Raw genomic sequence first — 15,585 nt, 5'->3', positions numbered from 1 at the left:
AACACTGTGGTAGTAGATTCTAAAGATTTTATGGTAGATGAAATGCTGGACAAAGATTTAAGAGAATGTTTTTTTCAATGACCAATGAATTCAAAGATAATGCAAATAAACATAATGAATCAAGAAAGACAATGAAGGATTTGAAAGAGCAATTCTATAACTAGACAGAGATTCTGAAGAAGAACAAAACAGAAATTTTGGAATAAAATTTTTAAAAGTAAACAAGTAAAAAAATGAAAAGAATCCTCACACTATATTAGGGCTTGAAGACAAGATAGACAAATTATTACATTTAGACAGTAACAGAGAAAAAGAAGAAGAAGAATGAATGAATGAACAAACAAAATCTCTGGGACACCACAAAGACCAAACATGTATAGTTGGAATAGATGTGTGACTTTAAGTATACTTTAAAACATAGGAAACCAATTTAGTTAAATAATAGGAGGGAAAAAAAAACCAAATCTTGGAATCCAAGTAAAATGACCTTTAGATTCTCAAATAGAAATGCTCAAAGAACCTCACCATCACATATAATAATTAACCTTCCAGAAATACAAAACAAAGGAAAACCAGAGTGCATTAAAGCATGACTGAGCAGTGGAGAGATGTGGTTGAACCATTCTCTGTTCAGGGATATGGTGCTTGCAGGACTGTGTTGTTAATAAAATGGGATAGAGTAGGAAATGTCTATGGGGATTGAAGGGGATGTCCTCTCTTCCTGTCCATCTACCTCAGCCTTAGCTTTATGTCTTCCATATCCCTGGCCACCATTTTTTATATTTTATTTTATTGTAAGGGGTGATATTGAGGGGTTACAGTTACATAAGTAAGGTAATAAGTGTATTCTTGTTTAACATTGTTACCTCATCCTTCATTTTCTCCTACTTTCCCTTCCCCCCAACTTCCCTCTCCCCCAAGTTGTAAAGTTCATTTCTAACATAGTGTCTTGTGAGTATCACTGTTGCATTGGTTCACCCTTTGTCCTTTGTTATTTCCCTTTCCCTTCTGCAATAGAACCATATATACAAGATAACCATATATACAAGACACAGGATACCAAAATCAGAAACAGTGACACAGGGGATAAACAAAAAGAAAGTAAAAACGGGAAAGAAAAAAGAAATAACTTCACATAGTACATTTAAAAAAACAACAAATAAAATCTCTTGTTTCTATATATTGGAGTTCATTTCAGTTAACATCATTATATATTGAGCTATTGTGATCCTCTGCTAGGACTATCTTAAACATATACTAATTATTACAAATGAGGGAAACCATGGAGCCCCTGTTTTGGGGGTCTGGCTTACATCACTTAGTATGATTTTTTCCAAGTCTTTCCATTTCCTTACAAATGGGCTGATGTCATTCTTTCTGATGGAAGCATAGACTTCCATTACACACACACACACACACACACACACACACACACACACACACACACACACACACACACACACACACACATCATATTTTCTTGATCCATTCATCTACTGAGGGGCATCTGGGTTGGTTCCTTGTGTTAGATATGGTAAATAAATGCTGCAATGAACATAGTTGTACTGGTAACTTTAGTTTGGCCTTGTTTATGATCATTTGGGTAAATGCCCAGGAGTGGGATTGCTGGACCATGTGAGGAACCTCCATACTGCTTTCCAGAGTGGTTGAACCAGTTTACATTTCCACCAACAGTGTAGTACTGTTCCTTTTTGGCCACATCCCCACCAGCATCTGTTATTATTTGTTTTCTTGATAATAACCATTCTAACTGGGGTGAAGCGGAATCTCAGGGTAGTTTTGATTTGCATTTATTTTACCTGGCTACCATTTTCATCTCATTTTCCTCCCCCTCCCTGAAGAAAACAGCCAAGGTGGCCATGGAGAACAAGTAGGTGAAAGGCAGAAAAGGAGGGAAAAGCAGGCAGAAACAGATATCTTCTCCAGAACTTCTGAGACCCATTCTAGGTCCCAGTGCCTATCTTTCAATGGAGCTTTCCTCCTTTGTTCCTCTCATTCTGACCCAGCTGAGGCAGAACAGGCAAGGAGAACCTGGTATGGATCCAACTCCCAGGATTAGCTTTATCCCAAGATGGCTGCTCACAACAGTCCCAGTTTTTGTCTTGATTCACTTGGAGACCTCAGAGAGGTGAGAACCTTTGCTTTCTTGATTACACATTTTGAGTCTTATCAGATTTAAGCTCTAAGTAACTATGAATGAAAGAATTGTTGTTTGTGGAATCATAATCACTCCTTGTGTGCATATTACTGAGGGGAAGCAATTTTTCAGTTAACACAGCTAGGAACCAGAGGCAGGATTGGAACCAACTCTCAACTCCAGTTCAATACTCCAAATAAACAAATCTTTGTCCCTTAGTCTTGGGTTCCTACGTCTGTTACATTTCTTGGTCCCCAAACTGCATCTGTGGAAGGAGGCTGCAATAAGACCTGCTACTCTTGGGAATAAAAAAAAAAATCACTGGTAAGGAGTTTCAGGACGCTTCACTGAAGAGAAAAATCTCCCAGGGAGGACAGAGGGCTGGGCACCTGTGTAGAGAGAGAGCAAAGTGTCTCATTCTTAAGGGCTCAGTCTGCTCCCAGATACAGGAAACTCCTACTGTACACTCTACTCCATCTTGCCTTCCACCTCTGTGCAGCATTTCATAATTCTGTCTCTCTGCTCCCTCCCTATGGACCCTAGCACTTCCCTTAAAAGGCTTATTAGAATAAAGTGAGATTCTTTTGATCATTCAGGAAAGTTTTAAGAAGAACTTGGCATGTAGCAGGAACTTAATTTGTTGAATTTTAAAAGTCATAATGAACACCATGGTTGTGAGTAGAAGCCAAAGAGATGTACAGTCATTTTACCGAGGGTAGGGAAAATATTAACCCTTTCCCTGCTGGTGTTCGATTATAATTCCAAATGTAACTAATTCTTTGTGAGAATATAATGCTATATAATGTGTTTTAAAATAGGAATCCACATATAAAACAAGGATGATGACAGTTTAGTGACCAGAGGCTCATAGGAACCCAACCTTGAGCTTCTTTGTGCAATAATAATCCAGTATTCACTAAATTAGTATTTACTGCTTTATAGACATAATTACTATGAACATCAAGAAAATATATACATATTTCCATCTCTCATTGGCTTTAAGGTTGCTTTTGAACTTATCTCTTTTGTTCATTGATTAAAACTTATTTAGATATATACCAAAGACTTGTATAGCAGAATCATAGTGTAGATCTATCTTTAATTTTTAAAGGAATGTCCATACTGATTTCCATAGTGGTTGTATTATTTTACATTCTGACCAACAGTGTATGAAGTTTCCTTTCCTTTTGTATTGATGCTGAATATTAATGGTATCAAGAAACATGACATGGGCAAGTTTGAATAAAATGCAAGACCTGACCATTTGTGCATAAAAGAAGTACACCTCTGTTCAAAAAGAAATGTACTCATCACGTGACTTAGGTAACTTTAACCCCTTTATACATCACCTTCACAATAACAATAAAAATAGATAAAAAAGAAATACCTCTCACTGTCAAAGACAAAGCAGGAGTACCTGTACTTATATTTAAAAAAGGAGACTTAAATCCAAAATTAGAAGGGGCAAACGTCACTTTATGTTAATTAAGGATTCAAAAGGAATAAAACAATAAAGAATAAAACAAAAGGAATCAGTTGCTAGCATATATGTGCCAAATGTTGGCACACTCAACTTCAGTCAGCAAAAACTGCTAGATTTAAAAAACACAGATTCCAACACAGTAATAGTGAGACTTCAATATCACTTTCACCAACAGATAGCTCATCCAGACCAAAAATAATTTAACAAATAAACTTCATATTTAAATGAAATAAACTTCATATTTAAATGATATTCCATACCAAAGGGACTTAGCAGAAGTCTACACAATATTTCACAACAGCTGCAAAATACACATTCTTCTTGGAAGCCCATGGAACTTTCTCCAGAATACATAAAGTCCTAAAAAATACAAAGAAATTGCAACAATCCCCTGTATTACATCAAACCGTAATGAAATAAAACTAGAGGTTAACAGCAAAAAATAGAAACTATGGGAAATATTTTATTTATGTATTTATTTTATCTTTGCCCGTCATGGGGCCTGAACTCTGGGTCTGGGTGCTGTCCCTGAGCAATTCAGCTCAAAGCTAGCGCTCTACCACTGGAGCAACAGCGCCACTTCCGGCTTTTTTCTTTTTGCTTATGTGGTGCTGAGGAATCGAACTGAGGGCCTCAGGCATGCAAGGCAAGCGCTCTACCACTGAGCCACCTTCCCAGCCTCTATGGGAAATATTTTAAAACATAGGAACTGAGCAAAACATTCTTGAATGACCAGTGGAGAAATAAGGACATAAACAATTCTGAGAACTTAACAAAAGTAGAAACACAACCTATCAGAACCTTTGGGATTCTCCTTCCAAATGTTTCCATTTCCCCGCTATATCCAATGCAGATAAGTTATAAAATTCTTCTCTAGCACGACTGGGATCCTGCCCTCACTTCTGGTATAGTGATTCTTTTCTGGTGTTATGATCATTGCAAGTGCTAAAGTTACCAGACTATGAGGTTAGTCCAAAGAGAGGAGGGCTTGGTGGTTCTGACGATCTACTTAGCAGGAAAAGTTAAATCTTGGAGTAGGGCATTTTGGTAGTGAGAAGAAGGTGTAGGAGAGGAGGAGAAGTCAAGAACAAGGCAAGTTCACTCTTGTTATCATCTTATTACCCGCAAAGGTGGGGAATGTTTTCTACCTAGGGCCACTTGATATGTAATGTTAGCTGGTATTGATGTTTATGCTATTATGAATAAAGCTCCTAGTTTTTTCCTAGGATTATCTTGGCAGGGCTAGATCAAATGAACCCAAAGCCCTCAAACCAGATGTTCCTAAAGCCTATGTGAGAAATTATGCCCTGGGCAAAGCAGGAGATGGTATATGTAATTTCATGAAACAACAACATTTAGAGAAAACACAGAGACAATTTGTCACATCTCTGCAGATACATTTCTTAAAATATCCTCATTCTCAGACGAGCTTCATGGAATTGCTTCTCCTCTGAAGAGAAGTAGGCTGATCTGAAGGCACTTACTAGCACAAATGTGTAATGAATAAATGAATGAAACATGAATGAATAAATCATTCTTCATTCAATAAGCTTCAATTTCAAACCACAATTCCACTTCATCTAGCAACGAGCTTTACAGAAACTGTGTTTCTGTCTTGTGCAGAAATCATGGTTTTCTACAGTGCTGGAGCCCTATAGCAGCTAAGAGTGTGTCTGGCAATATGAACTGTACATGGATCTATGTCTCCTCAGATGCTGGAGCGTCCACCTTTGAATTTCAGTATCACACAAGCTTCTTAGCAGACATGAAACCTAAGTCTGGGATTGGAGACCATTGGGATGTGTATGTTCAGGGACCCATTTTTGAAAGGTAATGAGTCTGCTTGGATTTGGGAAACCTGGAATTCAGGCTTGAGTTGGTCTCAGTTTACTGATTCTGTGTAACAGGGCTGAGTTATCTTGTGAAGTCTCCACCCTATCCCATGCTTTAACACACATGAGGACAGATGTGTGTTCATGTACTCAAGCCACAGTTACTCTTAGAATCTGACTTATGAAATCAGTAAGACAGGTGATGGGTCATCTGTAGCATTCACTCCAGTGCAGAATACGATGGTTTTATATCTCATGCATAAGAATCAGAATGTCAGTTAGGGAAAGATTAGAATTGTTGCTATCCTTGAATGGAGTGTCATATTTAGCCATTTTTCTTTCTGTTTCTATATCTAAAACTCATATTTTTTACACATGGTATAATACAGTGCTGAAAGAAAACCTTTTCAAATGACCTCAATATTTTGTCAACAGTTGCATATGACTTGTGACCCATTTTTTTGGTGTTCATGACACATGTTCTTTGGGCATTGCCTGGTTGGATGGCTCTATACAATGTCTATAATTCTGAGACTTTCCCCAACTTTATAGTGATGCTGGTATGTGTAAGAGGTTGGGAATATATCTAAAAACTAGATTTCCCAAAGTTGAGGAAACTGGATGTGTATGAAAACCATGACCATAATCATATAGTTTAAAAAGTCAACTTTCTACCCAATTGGTAATTTTTTAAACACAAAATTCAAATTTAAAGTAAGAAAAAAAGCCTATTGACAAGAAACGTAACAGCCAATAGAGCTACATTCAGAAGTAACCCAGGCATTAGAACAGACTAGACATTTACAATAACTCTACAGAAAACTCACATGAAGATATAGATATTTTCAGCAGAGACATAGAAACTATGTCAAAGAAACAGAGTCTGAAATTACTACTTTGGAACTCAAAGGTACCTACGTTTTCCAAACTCTGTGCATCTGCATCAAATATGCATCCACTGACCCACAAGGAGTCTTCCTTGTGATAATTACAGCTGCTGATAGTAGAATGCAGCAGGAAACTAGTATCATGCTAGGAGACACAGGTTGCTTTCACTTTAAGACTGGAAGCTGTGTGGTAGACAGAGACTTCTCATGGGATTAAGCTGAAAACTAAGTTTCAGACCACCAATGTGGCACAACATTTCCTATCCTTGCCCTCTTTTAAACATGGTAGTTATGACTCCATAATATTTTCTAACTCTCTACTCCCTTCCTCCAGAAAGTGGGAAAAATATGCCAGAAATGGATGCACTACAGCAACCAGGACCTGTGGTTTTGTGTGTGTGTGTGTGTGTGTGTGTGTGTGTGTGTGTGTTGTGAAAGTTACATTATTCCTCTATGTAGATTATATGGTTCTATGTTTCAAAAACTCTAAAGACTCCACCATAAGACTCATGGAGCTGATAAGCAAATTCAGCCAGGTAACACAATAAGAAAATCAATTTACAAAATAGAGCAACTTTGCTATCACCAACAATGAACTTGCTCAGAAAGAAGTCGGGAATGCAATTCCACTCATGATAGCCACAAAAAAATACATAGGAATAAATCTAACCAAGGAGGCAAAAAAACAAAGTACAATGAAAATTCTAATACACTCAAGAAAGAAATTTAAGAATCTAGAGGGGAAAGACTTCTCATTTTCATGGTTGGGAAAATTAATATTGTTTTAAAAATGCTCTATTTGCAAAGTTGTTTCAATGAAGTCATCATCAAAATCCCAAGATATTCTTGACAGAACCAAAAAAAATTTTGGAAGCACAAAAGACCCAAAGCAATCCTGATCAAAAGGAGAAATGCTGTAGTAATCACAGTATCTGATGCCAAAGTTTACTACAGAGCTAGGTGCCAGCAGCTCACACCTGTGATTCTTGCTACTTAAGAGGCTGAGATCTGAGAATCACCATTCCAAGCCAGGCTGGGCAGGAAAGATGGTGAGACTCTAATCTCCAATTAACTACCAAAAAGCTATGGCTCAAGTGGTAGAGCACTAGTCTTGAGCACAAAAGCTCAAGGACAGCTCCCAGGTCCTGAGTTCAAGCCCCAGAACCAGCACTATGTGTATTGTATGTATGTATGTTTGTATGTATGTATATAATGATTATATAACCATTACTCTGGTTCCATAGTGCATGTGTATGTATATGTGTATATATATTTATTTATATAAAATATGTAGTTATATATATGTTTATTTATTTACTCTGGTGTATATGTGTATAAATATATACCAGAGTAAATAAATATATACATATATGTATATATAAATGAATATATGTACATATATACAGAATGGAAGAAACATTTTGCTATCTCTTCATCTGACAGCATTAATATCTAGAATAAAGGGGAAGTCTAAAAAGTTACCTTCAGAAACACACCACAGTCACTAAATAGTTACAGATCTAAGAAAACACAAGTTGTCAAAAATATATTACCAAAGACTCCTAACATGTTTAGCCATCAGGGAAATACATACCAAAACCATGAGTTAGAATGGTTATTGCCTAAAAAGCAAAAGTAAATGCTGACAAAGTCGTACACTGTTGGAAATTTAAACTACGTTTAGCCACTTTGGAAGATAGTACAGAAGATCCTCAAAAGAGAAAAAAAACCCAACAACTATAAACAGAAAACCATCTGATCTAGCTATATCACAGATGTGTACCCAAAGTAAATGAAGAGTCAGCATACAACAACAATATCTGCACACAGTGATTATTGTGGCCTATTCACAATAGCCAAGGTATGGAATTAGCCTCCTGGATGAAAAAGAAAAATATGGTATATATACCCAATTGAATATAGCCATAATGTAAAATGAAATGATTGCATTTGCAGGAAAATGGGGGGAACTGGAACTCATTTGTAAAGCAATTCAGAAAGTCAGATTTAGAAAGGCAAGTATTCTATGTTTTCTTTCTATTATTTTTGTGCCCTGAGGAAACACCATACTTATTTCCATAGCAGCTGTGCTGATTAACATTCTCATCAACAATATATAAAGGTCTTTCTTTCCTACATCCTTATCATCATTTGTGACTGTTTTCTTGAAGATGGCCATTCTGACTGGGGTGAAATGTAATCTCAGTGTAGTTTAGGTTTGCATTTCCTTAATGGCTAAAGATTCGGAACATTTCTTCATGAGTCTACTAGATTTGTACTTCTGTGGAAAACTATTCATTTGTCCACTTGTTTGTTAAATTATTTACTCTTTTGGCATTTAATTTTTGGAGCTTTGTATATATTCTGAAGCTAAATGTATTATCTTATAATTAACTGAAAAAGATTTTCTCCCATTGTGTGGTACTACATAACTGCAACCATCTGTTTTTTAATTTAATTTTTTTTTTGTGCCAGTTCTGGGGCTTTAACTCAATTCCTGGGCATTACCCCTGAGCTTTTTTTGTTCAAGGCTAGCACTCTACCACTTTAGCCACAGCTCTACATGTGGCTTTTTGGTGGTTAATTAAAGAGAGAAGAGTCTCCAAGACTTCTGCCTGGGCTAACTTTGAACTGTGATCTCAGCCTCCTGAATAGCTAGGATGAGCACTGGCATTTAGAAAAGCATCTGTTTTTGGACCAAAACCCCAAAAACCCACATTGAAGAAATGATAGCTTCAACAGAAGAAAACATGTAAAAAACTAAAACTAGACACTTATATCCTATCCTGTAAAAAATTAAGATGGATCAGAGATTTTAATATAAGATCAAAAACTTTGAATTTCCAGGAAATGAAAATACGACTTTTTTTTCCCTTTGTTGCTGTTTTTGTTTTCTTTTTGTCTTGTTTGTTCCTTTATCTGTCTTTGGGTGGGTAAAGGGGATGGGAACAGAAATGAAGGGACAAAGGGTGAATGAACGTAACATTATACCCACTAGACACCATGTTGAAAATGAACTATACAACTTGGGGGGAGGTAGGAGGGAAAAACTGGGAGTGAGGGAGGAGGTGACATTGTCCAAAAAGAAATGTACTCTTTGCCTGATTTATATAACTGTAACACCTCTGTATATTGCCTTTATGATAACAATTTTAAAATTTTTTATAAAAAATACTTTAAATAGCCCTAGACAAACAGTATAAAACCATGAAGATATAGACACTGATAATGCTTTCCTGAACAGAACCCCTAACTGCTCAGAAAATGAGAATTATTGGAAAATGAGATTGCACCAAATTAAAGCTTTTGTTCAGCAAAAGAAATAATCTCTAAAATCAAAGAGAAGCCACTTTTTGAATTAGTGATATCCCATTAACATGTGCCTATATTGGCTATTTCTTACCATATTAATGTAATCGTTTAATTATTAATTATCATTATTAATATTATTAGTTATTTAGTAGTAGTTTTCATATTAAAACTGTGAATGATTTAGACACCTTATTCACGATATGAAAGTATCCTGGATTTGTACCAACAAATTATTCACATGTGTGTGTGTGTGTGTGTGTGTGTGTGTGTGTGTGTGTGTGAGAGAGAGAGAGAGAGAGACAGAGACAGAAACAGAGACAGAGAGTCCTAGCTCAGGGCCTCAGCACTGTTGCTGAGCTTTTACACTCAAATCTAGGCCTCTACTATTTGATCCACAGCTCCATTTCCAGCTTCTGTCTTTTTGATAGTTAACTGGAGGTAGAGATTCATAGACTTTCCTGCCTAGGCTGCTTTTGAACTTCAGTCCTCAGGTCTTAGCCTCCTGAAAAGGTAAGATTCAAGGTGTGAGCCTTTGGCGCCTGGCTTGGTATAATTGCTCTTCCAGTGAGTTTTATTCCTTCCCATTTTCTCATCTTTCTTCTTCCTGATGCCCATTTCTTTCTTCAAGTTTGAAGAACTCTCTTTAATATTTATTATAGGACAATTCTCATGGAAATATGTTCTCTCGGACTTTTATTTTGTATTTATTTTGGTCTGGGAAATGTTTTTGCCCTCATTCCTTTCTAAAGGACAGTTTCGCTGAGTGCATTATTCTTGCTTGACAAGTTTTTTTCTTTCAGCATTGTGACCTTCTCATGCCCTTCTTTCATGGCGTTTTTGGTAAGAAGTCTACTGTCGGTAAAACTGGGTCACTTCTGCATAGATTGCTTTTCTCTTTTCTCCATGAGAATCTTATCCTTATCTTTAATCCATGATAGCTTGACTCTCAGAAGACTTGGACTCGATGACCTTGAAATAATTCAATTGATGACATTTGGTGTCTCTGCCCTTGGATATTTATGCCCATCTGTGGGGTTTGGAAATCTTCAATTATAAACTATTTGGATAAACTTTCACTTCTTTGACATTACCAAGTCCTATTTTGACTCCAACTCAAATATTTACTTTCAGTGCCATCCCAAAGTTCATTTAGCAAGTTTCACTTTTTTTCTTTCACTCCTAGTATACTTTTGAATGGCCAATATTTGAACTCATTCTTTTTTTTCTTACGTTGCATCTATCCTGCTATTAATGCCTTCCATCAACATTTAAATTTGAAAATTCTGTGTTATCCAGCTCAAGAATTTTGGCTGGATTTTTTTTAAAAATTGGATTTATCTCTTTGGTCCATTTATCTATTTGTGTATGGAAATATTTCTCTGAGTTTTCTTCAAGTTCATTGAGTTTCCTTAAAACAGACGTCCTAAGGGTCCCACCATGCTAATTCACCTCATTGAGAAGTAGGTGAGTCATGAAAATACTAGATACTGACTGGCAGGTGATAGTACCTGGCTATTGAAGGATCAGATATTTATTCCACTCTTCCTAAACTTTGTCTGGCTTCCCCAAAATTCTAAGCAGGCTGTTTGCTTTCTTTGCTCTTTATTTGCTTTGACAATTTCAGCACTAGATGATCCCCCTGACTGGGTTTGCAAGGAATCTGCTATTGGTGTGTTATCACTTTTTCCACTCTAGAGGACAATCCAAGCCCTGGCTTGTCCCAAATACTCTTGCTGGTTTATTGTTCGGAAAGAAATAGGAGAGTACCTAAAAAGAGTAGTCTGTTCCTACAAGCTTCTTTCTTTCCGGCCTATGGCTCAGACACTGTAGGATTCTGTTTCTTGGTAAAATCTCCATGGATTTGTTATAAAGTAAAAAATCTAAATAATTCTCTATATTAACTTGCTCCTCTATAGCTTTTCTATCTGTCTGTCTGTCTATCTATCTATCTATCTATCTATCATCTATCTATCACCTCTGAAGTGTGGGTTGAGATAGTAACAATGGCCTGTTACTTCTCAAACACCTAAAAGCTACTTTTGCTGAAAGCCGTGACTCTTCAGCCAGACCTGCCACTGTCTAGTGGAGGACTGGAGTTGGAGGACTGCTTCATATTGGACCTGATTCTTTCATTTCTTTAGCCTTTGGGATAGATTTCTGCTCAGCTTTGCATGTGAACATGTCAGTCATTTAAAAAACACATTGTCTAGAAATATAATACAAGCCTAACTTGACTAGACTTGCCTAATCTCTCTCTTGTTTCTTTAAGGGTAATTGTACCTAAGGACTTAATAGCTGTCATGATTTAGAAACAAAATCAAAAAACACCAGACCAAAGAGGGAACAAAAAAGATAGGGCTCTCAGGTTCCTGGAAGATCTTTGCCAAAACCCAGAAAAGATCATTGTTCTTACCCTATACCCATGGCTCCTCAACTCCCTGAGTTTAAGAAGGTAATTGATTTGCAAGCATAGCTCCCATTTCTTCTACTGAATGAAGTCTTTCTTTCCCAATGCTTATTCTTCAGGCATCTATTTCTTTTCAGGAGATGAGATTTCAAACCTGCGTTTGAAACCTGCTGCTCTAGGCTGTCTGCTTTTAAGATGGACTCCTGGTCCATGATGACTTCAACCAATCACAGGTGATGCTAGTTAAAATAGAAGTTCCATACAATGGGGCCATATAAGCACTTGTCTTCTCTTGACACTGGAGATGTTCCAGACTCACTTCTGCCCAGATAGGCCTGAGAGTGAGACTTTGAAGACCTGCCTGGCACTGAGTTTCAGGGAAAAATCCCTACTGAAAATGCTTACTACCCTATCTATTCTCATCAGTGTCTCCCATAACACCTGACTAATAAAGTATTGGTGAAGGGAGTCTCTTGGTTACCCAGGCTAATGCCAAGCTGAGTCACACCCAAATCTCACAGTCACAAGTGTCGGTATAGTTTTGGGGGTGCTTGAGACCCAGGATGTAGTTAGCAGTGATGTTAGCCAGCCACAGTTCTTTCCCACTGGGACAGAGATTTCTACCACTAGGTAGAAATCTACCACTAGGCAGTTCTAGAGCCCAGTCTACAGCACTGGCCTGGCAATCACTAAGATGCTCAAGGCTATGGGATGAGTAGTGGCACATTCTCTCACGCCCCAAGGCTGAGGCTAAGGCTGAGTGGTATCTGAGTCGCAGAGCCTCGGGGGCCTTGGAGTCTCAACACCAGGGCAATGTACCTCAGGCCCTTTCTAAGGCTAGAACTGATGTGGCCAAAAATGGACATCTGTCTCAGAGGCTCTGCCTGAAGCTGAAACTGGTTTAAAAATACTGTTCAAAAGATCTGGAAAAGGAATAGGGGCTTCAGTTAATAATTTACTAGGTGCTTCATTTACTTGCCACTGAGCTCCAACGCATTGCCCTGTGCTGCCTTTCATGTTCTGCTCTCTGCTCTCCCCAGAGGCAGAAAATTAGATGGAGGCAATCTCTTTCTTGCTGGTCAGCATAGTCCAGGCACTCAGTTTGCTGGTCTTGGCTTGGTGGTAAGGATCATAGGACTCTGCCCAGCGGTGGATTTCACAATGACAAGTGTGGACTTAATTCTTAATTCTTCAAGCAGGAAGTTATCTGTGACATCTGTCCAGACTGGGATGCTTGGGTTTAGGGGAGAAGTGACACAGATTACTGATGTTCTTGCCTTCTGCAATGCATGTTTTCATTGCCTCATACGAAAGCAGACATTCCATTGTTGCTCACCCGATTTCTTTAGCTCTTCGAGGATGGTTTATATGAATAGCTGCTCATTACGGAGTGCCTATGGGAAGAGATCCAGGAAGGACTGTTTTTTTGTTGTTGTTTTATTTGTCAGTCCTGCTGCTTGAACTCAGGACCAGCAAACTGTCTCTGAGCTTCTTTTGCTCAAGGCTAGCACTCTACCCCTTTAGCCATAGCTCCACTTCTGGATTTTTCTGTTTATATGGTACTGAGGAATCAAACCCAGGGCTTCATGCATGCTAGGCAAGCACTCTACCACTAAGCCACATTCCCAGCCCAGGAAGGACTGTTCTTTGAAAAAAAAACCCACAAAACTATATTTTTATTACCTTTAAGTAGTTGTACACAGGGCTTATTATTGAATATATCAGTTTGTGAGTACAATGCATCCCTTCTCCCCAATCCTTCCCAACCCTGCCCATCCCTTAGGTTTTCTATTGTCATAAGACTTGCACTGAATAGCCTATGACTACCGATGGAGGAGCTTAGATGTCATCTCGCTCTGTCATTATTTTATGAGTGTTATTTTTTCTGCCATTTAGAAAGTGTTACTTACAAGGTTGAGATTTTCAGAGGAGAGTGGATTTGATCAAAGGCTAGACATTTTAAATTACAAGTCAAGTTTTCTAAAGGCCTCATGTTCTACAAGCTCATGGTATTTTTGCTATTAACAAATTATATTTTCATAGCACATAGAATGTGGGCAAGTTGACTTTAAAACAGAGCCATATTACTGCCATCAGGCATGCAAGGGATCATTCTAGTCACTTCACCTTTTCTATTACTGCAAAAACATAAAACACCTAATTCCTTTGTCCCTGTAAAATAAGCCATTTAAATTCTTCCAGAAAGCCCTATTGACTTCTTTATTTGTTGACTCATTCATTCACTTCCTTTCATTTTATTTCAAGCAGTCTTGGTTTTGTTCCACTACATTAAACCAAAGAAAAACTTTAGGAGCAAGTCATATCAGTGAATTTCCAGTGTTCAGTAGAGGTTACAACCACCACAAGAATCATGGTTCCTTTCCACCCCTCTACTTGCAGCTCCCGACTCCTCCACTCACTGACAATCATGCCACTTACAACCTCCACCCCCACCTCCACCCATCACACACCACCCAGCCTCACATCCCACCCAACCTACCACTCATACACCCTCTTACTCTTCACCCCACACTCTCACACTCCCTGGGTCCTGAGCTGCTGGTGGGTAAGGAGCTTGGATAGAATATGACTTGGACAGAATAGAAACTATGAAAAATAAATAGATCAGAAATCAATACCCTATCTATTGCTGCTTTTCTCTGTAACATGTAGAAAGGAACAGTTCATAACCTGAAAAGACTAACCTGAGGTAGATTAGAGGTTGGGGCAGGCAGGGATGTTTTTCCTGTGTAGCCAGGATTTTTGGTAAATGTTTGAAAGGTGAATGGACAAACAGATGAATTATTAGAGCAAGGGACTGTGGAGAGATTGGGATGGAATGGGTTAATTTACTGTTAGAGTGTTCTGCCAAAATATCTCTGTTTTGAAACATGGTAATTTTTCTGACCCTGGGTCATGTGTGATAGGAGGTAAGGCCATTTGGCAGGACTATTACAAAGCTAATTTGGGCATCAGAAGGGGATAAGATAAAGTGTAAGGTCACTTCTAAACTTGACAGCCTGTAACTGTCAGAAACACCAGCCCGGGGCTGGGAAGGTAGCTCAGTGGTAGAGCACTTGCCTTGCATGCATGAGGCCCTGGGTTCGATTCCTCAGCACCATATAAGCAAAAAGGAAAAAAAGCCGGAAGTGGTGCTGTGGCTCAAGTGGTAGAGCGCTAACCTTGAGCTGAAGAGCTGAGGGACAGCGCCCAGGCCCAGAGTTCAAGCCCCAGAGCCGGACCAAAAAAAAAAAAAAAAAAAAGAAAAAGAAAAAGAAAAAGAACCACCAGCCCTAGGAAGTTGGACTGATATTAGAGAGGTATCTGAATTTGCAGCTGAACAGCTTTAGGACTTCGAGATGCCCTAAAATTTTTAGTTTTGTTATGATAACCCCATGCCAAAGCTTCACCCTGCCAAAGGTGCCTGGCTGCTGATGCTTGTCTTTGGGGAGCTCACAGGGCATTGAGGTTAGAGTCCCACAAGCAGAAGCCCTTATATAAGAAGT

Source organism: Dipodomys spectabilis, unplaced genomic scaffold (genome assembly GCF_019054845.1).
Source record: "Dipodomys spectabilis isolate Male_0828 unplaced genomic scaffold, ASM1905484v1 ptg000130l, whole genome shotgun sequence".
In the NCBI taxonomy this organism is placed as follows: domain Eukaryota; kingdom Metazoa; phylum Chordata; class Mammalia; order Rodentia; family Heteromyidae; genus Dipodomys; species Dipodomys spectabilis.
The sequence above is the reverse complement of the archived record's forward strand: the minus strand, read 5'-3'. Positions refer to the sequence as shown.